Raw genomic sequence first — 13,602 nt, 5'->3', positions numbered from 1 at the left:
ACATGCCCTGAAGTGGACATTTTCTTCTTCTTTTCTTTTCTTTTCTTTCTCTCTCTCTTTCTTTCTTTCTTTCTTCCTCCTCCCTCCTCCCCTCTGCCGCTCCTCCTTCTTTTCTTTTTTCCTTCCTTCCTTTCCTTCCTCTCTCTCTCTGCCTTCCTTCCCTTTTCTTTCCTTCCTTCTCCTCCTTCTTCTTGTCTTGTTTTGGTTTATCTTTTTCTTGATTGTTTGTTCTTATGTTTTTATGATGAATGTGAACACTGTTTCTAGTTTTGTTTTCTGTTCTTGTTTTTATTTCTTGTTACTCTCTTTCCTTCCTGTCTTCATCACCAGTTTCCCAAAGTTCACATAATTTTTCTTTGTCCTCCAGCCTGCTTCTAATCTCTTCATCTTCTTCTATTTCATATTTTTCCCCAAACTCCTTTTAAATTTTCTCCCCTGAGGGCAAAATTATCATACAGAGCGCATATTTACTGTATACAATTTTCTGGTTTGTTTTTGTTTTTGTTATTTAACCACAAATTTAATTCATAGAGTTAAAGGTGACAAACTAATAGTTACCACAGTTTGTAATTTTCTAGGATGTGTTTGATGATACTGATATTGCTGACTGTATTACTTTAGCCAAGGTGACATAATTATTATAATCAGTTGTTCTTCCTGGTAGGCCAAGCCCAAGATTGCCTACAGATCATAAACAATACTATATGCCAATACCACAGAACAAGGGGATGGGCCAAATAGGCAGCAACTCCTCATCTCCAATAAATTGAAGAGGTAAGATCTTGCAACAGATTCCAAACTCAAAATCCAGCCACACCTGGAAGACATCTCTAAGAAGTAGTCATTTCAGGCCGGGGATTTAGCTCAGTGGTTCTGTCAACTGCTTTGCAAGCACAAGGTCCCGAGTTTGATTCCCGGTAACAACAACAACAACAAAAAAGTCATTTCCTAACATTTCTAAAAACTAGCAATAAAGATACTAGGCATTAGCAATTTACAAGCATCAACCCAGGAATTAAACTAAAAAACAAAAAAAGAAAGAAAGAAAGAAAAGAAAAAATAAGAAAATGAGAAGACAAACAAGATGCAACCCCACACTTTCAGCTCACCAAAGGCAAACCCAACCCAAGGGGCAATGAGGTGGAACAATTTCAAACCCACATAATTGGGACTCTCTGAAGTGGTAACAGTGGAAGTAACAAAGAAGATGAATGAGGATCTAGAAAAGAAAAATCAAAGCGAAAATAGTGTCTCAGATAACTACAGAGATGATGACTATAATGAAAGACATGCTTAGGGACTCTAGAGCAGATATGGATTAAAAAAAATAGAAGAGTGAGCCAGGGATTTAGTTCAGTGGTTCCAGTGCCTGCCTTGTAAGCGCAAGGTCCCGAGTTCGATTCCTGGTACCAAAAAAACCCCCTCAAAAAACAAAAACCAAAAAACAAAACATAGAGAAGCTTAGGAAAATGATGGAAACCACGATTGACCAACATGAGAAAAAGAATCCATGAAACAGATTCAAACAGATATCCAGGACATTAAAAAGTCCATTGAAAGTATGTATATGCAGTAGAATGAGCCAATGTGAGGGCAGAATATCAGATATAAAAGGATTGTGGTTAGCAGTCATGGTAAGAAAGATTTCTTAAAAATAGCAAGGGACCATAAAAAAATCAATCCAACAGCTGTTAGAGGATGGAAAGAATAACATAAGTTTGATGGGAGTCAATGAAAAAGGAGGAGATAGAGCAAACAACATAAAAAACTTGTTCACAGAAGTAGTGGCAGAAAACTTCCCAAACAGGTTAGAAGAATTTGACATACGGATAAGTGAAGCAAAGAGAACTCCAATTAGCCATGAAAACAAAATTACACCAAGGAATATAACTGTCAAGAGTCCAGAAATTCAACACAAGAACAGAATATTAAAATCTGTTAGAGAAAAGAAACAAATCATCTACAAAGAAAAGCCCTTCAGAATCACAGCAGACTTCACAACACTAGCCCTCAAGTCAAGGAGAACTTAGAGTGAAGTATTTCAAGCCCTAAAAGAAAACAATCTCCAACCCAGATTGATGTACCCTGCAAAACTATCTTTCAAAATTGATGAAGAAGGGGGCAGGGGATTTAGCTCAGCCGTTCCACCAAGCACAAGGACCCGAGTTCGATACCCGGTACCAAAAAAAAAAAAGTAATTGATGAAGAAATAAGACACTTCCATGACAAAGAACACCTGAAGAAATTCAGACCCACCAAACCAGCACCCCAAAATGTTCTCAACAACAGTCTAAAAAGAACTGAGAAGGACTACAACTTCATGAGCCTCAATAGAAAATCCTCCAGGCAAGGGAAGTAATTAAACAGAGGGGGAAAGGGGGGGATCAACAGGAAAATAACATGACAAGGATAAGCCAATATATATCAGTTTTTGTAAAATAATCAATGTAAATAGTCTCAATTCACCAATCAAAATAAATAGGCTGGCAGAATGGATCAAGAAGCAAGATCCAACAACATGCTTCATACAAGAAACACATTTAATTCAAAAAGAAATTCACAGACTGAAAGTTACAGGATGGAAAACAATATTCCATGTGCCAGGAACCTGGAAAAAAACAGGGGTAGCTAATTCTATTTATAGACAAAGTGGGTTTCATGCCAAGACTAATTAAGAGAGGGTAGGCTGTCCTGGTATAGGAGATGTTGGAGACACTGGCAAGTTGTCCAACATTTCTTCAAAATAAAGAATGAAAATGAAGCTCTAACAAAAGTTTGTGAGGCTCCTTTGTTACCCAATTCAAGGAAGGCCATTTAAGAATGGATATCTGGTGGATACCATAATATCAACTCACAGACACAGGTCTGCGCACGCCCTGCTGAGGTCCCGAGTCCCGCGGAAGAAGCCCAATCAGCCCACTCCAGACAGGCAGGTCTGCGCAAGCCCTCCCAAGGTCCGGAGTCAGGCGGAAGACTCCAAATCAGCCCGCTGCAGATAGACAGGTCTGCGCACGCCCTACTGAGGTCCCGAGTCGCACAGAAGACACCAAATCAGCCCGCGCCCCGGCATCAATCCACTGGAGCCCCCACTCCACGCTCCTCTGTACAGGCACCTGGTTCCACACTACAAAGACGCAGAGGACATCGGAACACCAGACCACAGTACTGAGTCCTGCTGCTCCTGGCCCAGAGGTAGGGGCTTCTGAGCTGCTGTCCCACTGCTCCTGGTCCAGAGGAAGGGGCTTCCCGGCCACCATCCCTCCCGCTGCTCCCAGCCCACAGGAAAGGGCTTTTGGGCCACCTTCTATTCCCACCACTCCTGGCCCAGAGGAAGGGGCTTCCAGGCCGCCATCCCTCCCACTGCACCCAGCCCAGAGGAAAGGGCTTTTGGGCCACCTTCTGTCCCGCCACTCCTGGGCAAGAGGAAGGGGCTTCCAGGCCACCATCCCTCCCACCGCTCCCAGCCCAGAGGTAGGGTCTTCTGAGCCGCCATCCCACTGCTTCTGGACCAGAGGAAGGGGCTTCCTGGCCACCATCCCTCCCGCTGCTCCCAGCGCACAGGAAAGGGCTTTTGGGCCACCATCCCTACCACAGCTCCCGGCCCCTGTCCCACCTCTCCCAGTTCAGAGGACGTAATCTGTGCAGGTGCCCACAGCCCCCCCACCCCAAGTCGAAATGAGAAAACATGTAAATAAGTCTCAAAACCAGACTGCCAGATCACCTACAGCAACCCCAAAGGGAAATGAGATGGAACACTCTGATACTCATCCACCTGGACCCACTGAAATGGCAACAAAAGGGGATCTGGAAAAAATGAAATCAGAAATAATTTCTCAGATAACAGGAGAAATTGTGCTCCTAGTGCAAGACATGATTAATAAATCTAGAGAGGAGCTCAGGAACATGATGGAATCCCAACATAGGAAACAAATGGAATCCATAAAACAGATGCAAATAGATTTCCAGGACATGAAAAACTCCATGGAAAGTCTACACAGCAGAATGAGCCAATGTGAGGACAGAATTTCAGATATAGAAGATAAGATTGCAATTAGTGACCAGGAAAAGAAAAATTGCTTCAAAATTATAAGGGAACATGAGAAATCAATCCAGCAGCTGTTAGATGATGCAAAGAAGAATAACATAAGACTGATTGGGCTCAATGAAGAAACAGGAGAGAGTGGAGATGACATAAAAAATCTCTTCACAGAAATAATGGCAGAAAACTTCCCAAGCAGGGGAAAAGAGCTTGACATACAGATAAGTGAGGCACATAGGACTCCAAATAGCCTGGATCAAAGAAAATCTACACATAGGCATATCATTGTTAAGATTCCAGAAACACAACAGAAGAACAAAGTTCTACAAGCAGTCAGAGAAAAGAAACAAATCACACACAAAGGAAAGCCCATCAGAATCACAGCAGACTTCTCAATGGACTCCATAAAACAGATGCAAATAGATTTCCAGGACATGAAAAACTCCATGGAAAGTTTACACAGCAGAATGAGCCAATGTGAGGACAGAATTTCAGATATAGAAGATAAGATTGCACTTAGTGACCAGGAAAAGAAAAATTGCTTCAAATTATAAGGGAACATGAGAAATCAAGCCAGCAGCTGCTAGATGATGCAAAGAAGAATAACATAAGACTAATTGCAGTCAATGAAGAAACAGGAGAGAGTGCAGATGACATAAAAGATCTCTTCACAGAAATAATGGCAGAAAACTTCCCAAGCAGGGGAAAAGAGCTTGACATACAGATAAATGAGGCATATAGGACTCCAAATAGCCTTGATCAAAAAAAATCTACACATAGGCATAGAATTGTTAAGATTCCAGAAACACAACAGAAGAACAAAGTTCTACAAGCAGTCAGAGAAAAGAAACAAATCATACAAAGGAAAGCCCATCAGAATCACAGCAGACTTCTCAACACAAACCATCAAGGCAAGAAGAGCTTGGAGTGACATATTCCAAGCCCTAAAAGAAAACAGCCTCCAACCCAGATTGATGTACCCTGAAAAACTATCTTTCAAAATGGATGGAGAAATAAGATACTTTCATGACAAAGAGTACCTTAAGAACTTCGTGAATACCAAACCAGCACTCCAAAGAATTTTACACAATATCCTAGGAACAGACATTGAGGATCACAACCCCAGGAAGCAAAGCAGAATGAACCCGTCTGGCATGACAAGAAATTAAATGGAAAGGGGGAGAACCCAACAAAAAGAAAAAGTCATGGCAATGACAAGTCAATACGTTTCAGTGATAACCATCAACATTAATGGTCTCAATTCACCAATCAAAAGAAACAGATTGGCAGAATGGGTCAAGAAGCAAAATCCAACAATATGCTGCATACAAGAAATACACTTCATTCAAAAGGAAATTCATAGACTGAAAGTTAAAGGGAGGAAAACAATACTGCATGCGACAGGAACCCGAAAAAAAGCAGGAGTAGCTATCCTCTTGGCAGATTCAAGTAGATTTCAAACCAACACTGATTAAGAGAGATGAAGAAGGACACTACGTCCCTATAAAGGGAAGAATCCAAGAGGAAGAGATGACAATCATAAATATCTATGCGCCAAACACTAGTGCACCCAACTATATAAAACAAATACTAACGGACATGAAAAGTCATATGTGCACTAATACAATTGTAGTGGGGGACCTCAACACCCCACTGTCACAAATAGATAGATCAACTAGACTAAAAATAAGTAATGAAATACTAGAACTCAATTGAACTCTTGAACAAATGAACTTAACAGATGTTTACAGAGTCTTCCACCCCACAAAATCAGAATATACATTCTTCTCAGCTGCACATGGGTCATTCTCCAAAACAGACCACATACTCACACAAAGAACATGTTTAACTAAGTGCAAAGGAAATGAAGTTATCCCCTGTAGATTATCAGAACATAGTGCGATGAAATTGGAGATCCATAGCAAAAGAAACTCAAAAAATCTCATAAACATGTGGAAATTGAACAACACACTTCTGAATAACCAATGAGTCACAGAGGAAATTAAAGAAGAAATCAGGCAGTTCCTTCAATTAAATGACAATGACAATACAACATATTGGAATCTATGGGACACAATGAAAGCAGTCTTACAAAGGAAATTCATAGCAGTGAATATGCATATTAGGAAAACAGAATGAGCCCAATTAAACAACCTGATGCTGAACCCCAAGCTTCTAGAAAAACAAGAACAGGACAACCCCAGAGCTCATACAAGGGAGGAAATTAGAAAGACCAGAGGAGAAATCAATGCAATGGAGACTAAGAGAACAATACAAAAAAATCAATGAAGCCAAGAGTTGGTTCTTTGAAAGAATCAACAAAATTGATAAACCCTTAGCCAACCTTGTCAGAAAAAGGAAAGAAAAGGCCCAAATCCATGCAATTAGGAATGAAAAGGGTGAAATGACAACAGACCCAGCAGAAATCCAGAGGATCATCATCAATACCTACTTCCAGAACCTATACGCCAATAAGATGCACAACGCAGAAGAAATGGACAGATTCCTAGATACATATGAATTACCAAAGTTGAATGAAGAAGACCTAAAAATTCTGAACAACCCAATATCAACCAATGAAATTGAAAATGTAATTAAAAACTTATCAACTAAGAAAAGCCCGGGCCCTGATGGCTTCACTGCTGAATTCTACAAGACATTTAGAGAGGAACTGCTGCCACTACTGTTGAAACTCTTCAATGAAATTGAAAGGGAAGCAATACTCCCAAATTCATTCCTGGAAGCAAGCATCACACCTTGATCCCCAAAGCAGAGAAAGACCCAACTGAAAAGGAGAACTATAGGCCAATCTCACTAATGAACACAGATGCAAAAATCCTTAATAAGATAATAGCAAACAGAATGCAGAAGATCATCAAGAAGATCATACACCCTGATCAAGTGGGATTCATCCCAGGGATGCAGGGATGGTTCAATATACGAAAATCAATCATTGTAGTACACTATATCGATAGAGCCAAGGACAAAAACCATATGATTATCTCCATAGATGCAGAAAAACCATTTGACAAAATCCAACATGCATTTATGATAAAAACCCAACAAAAAATTGGAACAGATGGTCTCTACCTCAAACTGACAGAAGCCATCTATGAAAAACCAACAGCCCATATCATACTAAATGGTCAAAAACTGAAATCCTTCACACTCAAATCAGGAACAAGACAAGGATGTCCACTATCACCACTCTTGTTCAATATAGTTCTGGAAACATTAGCCATGGCAATTAGACAAGAGAAAGAAATAAAAGGAATAAAGATAGGAAATGAAGAAATCAAATTGTCATTATTTGCAGATGACATGATTACTCTATACAGAAGACCCCAAGAACTCCACCAAAAGTCTTCTGGACTTAATAACCAAATTCAGTAGAGTAGCTGGATACAAGGTCAACACACAAAAATAAACAGCTTCCCTCTACACGAACAACAGACTCACTGAGACAGAAAAAGGGCAAACAATTCCTTTCACAATAGCATCTAAGAAACTGAAATACCTAGGAATCAACCTAACAAAACAAATCAAAGACCTCTTTTCTGAAAACTATAGCACTCTGAAAAGAGAGACTGAAGATGATATCAGAAAATGGAAAGACATCCCCTGCTCCTGGGTAGGAAGGATCAACACAGTGAAAATGGCCATACTTCCAAAACTGCTATATAAATTTAATGCAATCCCAATTGAAATCCCAGCAGCATACTTCACACACCTTGAGAAAACAATCCAAAAATTCATTTGGAACAAGAAGAGACCCAGAATAGCAAAAGCAATTCTAGGTAACAGAGACATGGCAGGAGGTATCACAATCCCCAACCTGCAACTCTACTACACAAAGCTACTGTTATAAAAACAGCATGGTACTGGCAAAGAAACAGACCTGAAGACCAGTGGAACAGATTAGAAGATGCAGAAACAACGCCAGACACACTCAGCCATCTCATCTTCAACAAAGGAGCCAAACACCCTCACTGGAGGAAAGATAGCCTCTTTAATAAATGGTGCTGGAAAAATTGGGCTTCAATTTGCCAAAGATTAAAACTAGACCTGTATCTCTCACCATGCACTAAACTAAAATCAAAATGGATTAAAGATCTAAATATTAAAATAGAAGCTCTGAACCAGTTGGAACAGAGGTTAGGTAGAACCCTTGAAGACATCAGTGTAGGAAAAGATTTTATGAACAAAACCTCAGTTGCTCGTGAACTAGCACAATCAACAAATGGGATCTCTTCTTATTAAAAGGCTTCTGCACAGCAAGAGAAACCACCAGCAGTGTGAAGAGACAACCCACAATGTGGGAAAAAATCTTCACCTGCTCTTCCTCAGACAAAGGTCTACTATCTCGAATCTATAAAGAACTTAAAAGGATCAGACCTCCCAAATTTAAAGACCCAATCCGAAAATGGGCATCTGAAATGAGCAGACATTTCTCAGACAAAGAAGTAGAAATACCAAATAAATACATGAAAAAATGTTCAACATCACTGGTCATTCGAGAGATGCAAATGAAAACAACGCTGAGATTCCACCTCACCCCAGAAAGAATGGCTGCTATCATGAAATCAACCAATAGCAAATGCTGGTGGGGCTGTGGGGAAAGAGGAACCCTGCTCCACTGCTGGTGGGAGTGTAGACTGGTGCAACCACTGTGGAAATCAGTATGGAGATACCTCAAAGAACTAGGACTGGAAGTCCCATTTGACCCTGCTATTCCACTGCTGGGGATCTTCCCCAAAGAATTAAAAGAATCATACCACAGTGATATATGTGCGCCCATGTTCATAGCAGCACAGTTTGTAATAGCTAAAGCATGGAAACAGCCCAAATGCCCATCAACTGGAGACTGGATAAAGAAAATGTGGTTTTTTAATAAAATGGAGTACTACTCAGCCCTAAAAAATGGGAAATTAGAGACATTTATAGCTAAGTGGATGCACATTGAGGTGATACTCTTAAGTGAAATAAACGGGACACACATGTGTAAATACTGAATAGTTTCTCTGGTGTGAGAAAGTGAAAGTGTAAATAAGGACTAAATGTATAATAGGTAATGTGAAATAGGAAGAAAAGGGGCAAAGGGGAAGGAAGTGGGAGGACTAGGGGAAAGGATAGAAGGGAATGGGATTAATATGAGAAAATGGAAAAACAGGAACAAAATCTTTGTAAATAGGGAGGAATGGAGGGGTTGAAGCGAGGGCTGGGCAAGGGTGAAAAATAAGAACCAAGAGAGACTATGTAAAGGTGCAAATTTCCAATGATGAATGTCAGTATATTGTATACCTAAAATGTACCAATGGTTAGAATGAATAATCGATAACGCAAAATAGGGAGAAAAGGTCCAAAGGGGTAGTGGGGTAGTGGGAGGGGCAGGGGAAAGGAAAGAAGGGAAAGGAAAAATGCTGAGAAATGGAAAAAATGGAAATAAAGTCTTTGTAAATAGGGGAGGGTGGAGGGCGTGAAGGGAGGGCTGGGAATGGGGAAAAAATAAGAACCAAGATGCATTATGTAAAGGTACAATTCCCAATGAGAAATGTAATTGTGTTGTATACCTACAATGTACCAATAATAGAATTTAATTAAAAAAAAAAGAGAGGGTATAATCCAAGAGGAAGAGATAACAATCAAATATATATGAACCAAATACCAGTGCACCCAACATATAAAACAAATATTAACACACTTGAAAAATCAAATAAACACTGATACAATTGTAATGGGGGACCTGAATACCCTGCTGTCACAAATAGAGCAACTAGACAAAAAAGCCAAGAACGAGGGCTGGGGATTTAGCTCAGTGACTCTGAGCCTGCCTTACAAGCACAAGGTCCTGAGTTCAATAACCAGTACCAAAAAAAAAAAAAAAAATCAACAATGAAGTATCAGAACTGAACCAAACTATTGAACAAATGGACTTAGTAGATGTCTACAGAGTGTTCCACCCCACAACATCAGAATACACATTCTTCTCAGCTGCACATGGGGTGTTCTCCCAAATAGACCACATACTAGCTCACAAAACATGCTTAAATATAAAAAAAATTAAAATTATCCAATGCATATTATCAGACCATAGTGCAATGAAATTGGAAATCAATGGCAAAAGAAACCATAAGAGCTTCATAAACACTTGGAAATTAACACCCTTCTGAACAGCCAATGGGTCACAGATGAAATTAAAGAAGAAATTAGATAGTTTCAAGGGCTGGGGATTTAGCTCAGTGGTTCTGCCACCTGCCTCAGAAGCACAAGGTCCCAAGTTTGATCCACGGTACCAAACACCCCCCCCCCCAAAACTGTGAGAAATTAGATAGTTTCTACACTTAGAATGCCAATACAACATACTGGAACTTATGGGACACAATGAAAGCAGTCCTATGAGGGAAATTTATAGTGGTGAATACCCACATCAGAAAAACAGGGGGAGTTCAAATAAACAACCGAACGTTGAACCTCAAGCTTCTGGAAAAAGAAGAGCAAGACAAACCCAGAGCTCATACATACATAAAAAACAGAGCAGCCAGACATGGTGGCACATGCTTGTAATCCTAGTAAGTGGGAGGTTGAAGCGGGAGGATCACCACAAGTTCGAGGGCAGCCTGGGCAACGTAATGAGTTCAAGGCTAGCCTGAACTGCATAGTTTCTGTCTCCAAAAAATAAATAAATAAACAAATTTTAAAAAGATCAGAACACAAATTAATGAAATGAAGACTAAGAAAACAGAATCAATGAATTGAAGAGTTAGTTCTTTGAAAGATTAAATAAGATAAACCTTTAGCCAACCTTATCAAAAGAGGAAAGAAAAGACACAAATCCATACAATTAGGAATGAAAAGGGCAAAATCACTACACGTACTACAGAAATCCAGAAGATCACCAATACCTACTGCTAGAACCTGTATTCTAATAAGATGGAAAACACAGAAGAAATGGACAGATTCCTAGATACATATGAATTATCAAATGTGACTCATGGAGATATTAAAATGTTTAGTCAATATTAGTCAATGAAACTGAAGATGTAATTAAAACCCTACCAACAAAGAAAAGCCTGGGCCCTGGTGAATTCACTGCTGAATTCTACAAGAAATTTAGAGAAGACAGATCTAATGTCACTACTTCTTAAACTCTTTAATGAAACTGAAAGGGAAGCACCACTCCCGAACTCATTCTTGGAGGCAAGCATTACCCTGATACCCAAACTAGAGAAGGATTCAACAAAAAAGAGAAGTACAGGCCAATCTCCCTAAAGAACTTAGATGCAAAAATCCTCAGTAAGATACCGACAAACAGAATGCAGCAAATCATCAAGAAGGTTATACACCATGACCAAATTGGATTCATCCCACGGATGCAGGGATGGTTCAACATATGGAAATCAATAAATACAGATATTAACACAGTCAAGGACAAAAAACCATATGATCATCTCAATAGATGCAGAAAACACATTTGATGAAGTCCAACATCCATTCATGACAACCTACAGAAAATTGGAAGATGGTCTATATCTCAATCGGATAAAAGTTATCTATGACAAACCAACATCATACTAAATGAACAAAAACTGAAAGCTTTCACTCTAAAATCAGAAGCAGGACAGGGATGTCCACTGTCACCACTCTTTGGTTCAATACAGTTCTGTAAACATTAGTGAGAGCAATCAGACAAGAGAAAGAAAAGGAATAAGGGTAGGAAAGCAAGGAGTTCTATTATCATTATCATTTGCAGATGACATGATACTCTACATAGAAGACGCCAAAAAATGCACCAAAAGACTTCTAGATTAAAAAAAACAAATTCAGTAGAGCAGCTGGATACAAAGTCAACACTCAAAAATCAATAACCTTCCTGCCTACTAATAACAAACTCACTGAGAGAACAATTAGGGAAGGAACACCCTTCACAATAGCATCCAAAAAATGAAATACCTAGGAATCCATATAAGGAAGTAAGTAAAAGACCCCTACACGGAAAACTACAGTACTTTGAAAAAAAGAGATTGAAGAGGATATCAGAAAATAGAAAGATGAAAAAAAAAAAAAAGAAAACAGAAAGATGGTCCAGGGATTTAGCTCAGTGGTTCTGGCGCCTGCCCTGCAAGCATAAGGTCCTGAGTTTGATCCCCAGTCCAAAAAAATAAAAATAAAAGAAAATAGAAAGATGGGCCGGAGATTTAGCTCAGTGACACCGCGCCTGCTTTGCATGTGAAAGGTACTGAGTTTGATCCCCAGTACCGCAAAAAAAAAAAAACCAAAAGAAAAAAAAGAAAGAAAATAGAAAGATATCCCTTTTTCTTTGATAGGAAGAATACAGTGAAAATGGTCATACTTCCAAAATTGTTATACAGATTTAATACAATCCCAATCAAAATGCCAACAGTGGGGCCAGAGATTTAGCTCAGTGGTTCTGCCGCCGGCCTCGCAAGTGAAAGGACCCAAGTTGGATCCCCAGTAACAAAAAACAAAACAAAACAAAACCAAAATGCCAATAGCATAGCTTACAGAATTAGAGAAAACAATCCTAAAATTCATTTGGAACCAGAAAAGACCTAGACTAGCAAAGGCAATTCTGGGCAACAAAGGCAAGGCAGAAAGCATCATAATCCCTGACTTGAGCAAGTGCAAGGACCCGAGTTCGATCCCCAGTACCAAAAAAAAAAACCAACAACAAAAAACAATCCCTGACTTGAAATTATACTATAAGGCTACTATGATAAAAGCAGCATGGTACTGGAAAAAAGAAAAAAGAAAAGAACCAAGGCTCAATGGAAGACTAAAGGATGCAGAAACAACTCAAACATACTTAGCCACCTTTTGACAAAGGGGCCAAACACCTTCATGGGAAGAAAGCCTCTTTAATAAACGGTGCTGGAAAAACTGGCTTTCCATATGTCAAAGATTAAAACTAGACACATATTCCCCCCCACCCCATTACCAGGGATTGAACTCAGGACCTTGCGCTTCTGAGGCAGGCGCAGTGCCACTGAGCTAAATCCCTGGCCCTGTAGACATATATCTTTAACCATGCACTAAACTAAAATCGAAATGGATCAAAGATCTAAGTATTAAAACAGAAACACTAAATCTGCTGGAAGACACTGGTGTAGGCCAAGACTTTATGAACAAAACCCACACTGCACAGGAAATACTAAAAAGAATCAACAACTGGGATCTCATCTTATTAAAAAGAGAAAGCAAGAGAAACCACCAACAGAGTGAAAAGACAACCCACAGAATGGGAAAAAATTGTTACCAGCTATTCAGATAAAGGACTATTATCTAGAATATATAAAGAACTCAAAAAAATCAGACCCCCCAAATGTAAAGACCCATTGCAAAAATGGGCATCTGAAATAAAAAGATACTTCTCAAATGAAGAATTAGAAATGGCAATTAAATATATGAAAAGATGTTCAACATCACTGGTCATTTGTGAAACGCAAATTAAAACAATGCTGGGCTGGGGATTTAGCTCAGTGGTTCTGCCGCCTGCCTTGCAAGCGCAAGTTCCTGAGTTTGATCTCTAGTACCAAAAAAAAGAA

General features: G+C 39.5%; 2 protein-coding genes across 33 annotated transcripts in view; one reads left to right on the top strand and one right to left on the bottom strand.

Moving 5' to 3' along the window:
- The window catches only part of Stard9 (StAR related lipid transfer domain containing 9), a 170,109-nt gene extending 169,065 nt beyond the window's left edge, over positions 1–1,044 (top strand). The window contains exon 34 of the transcript XR_015449741.1: positions 665–1,044. The gene's annotated coding sequence lies outside the window, so the exon portion shown is untranslated. The remainder of the gene's footprint in view (positions 1–664) is intronic.
- Ttbk2 (tau tubulin kinase 2) overlaps positions 1–13,602 on the bottom strand; it is a 162,249-nt gene that overhangs the window by 19,773 nt on the left and 128,874 nt on the right. The window lies entirely within an intron of this gene.

Source organism: Heterocephalus glaber, unplaced genomic scaffold (assembly GCF_053883595.1).
Source record: "Heterocephalus glaber isolate CG9 unplaced genomic scaffold, H.glaber_assembly_v1.0 deba00000809, whole genome shotgun sequence".
Taxonomy (NCBI): Eukaryota; Metazoa; Chordata; class Mammalia; order Rodentia; family Bathyergidae; genus Heterocephalus; species Heterocephalus glaber.
The sequence above is the reverse complement of the archived record's forward strand: the minus strand, read 5'-3'. Positions and strand labels throughout refer to the sequence as shown.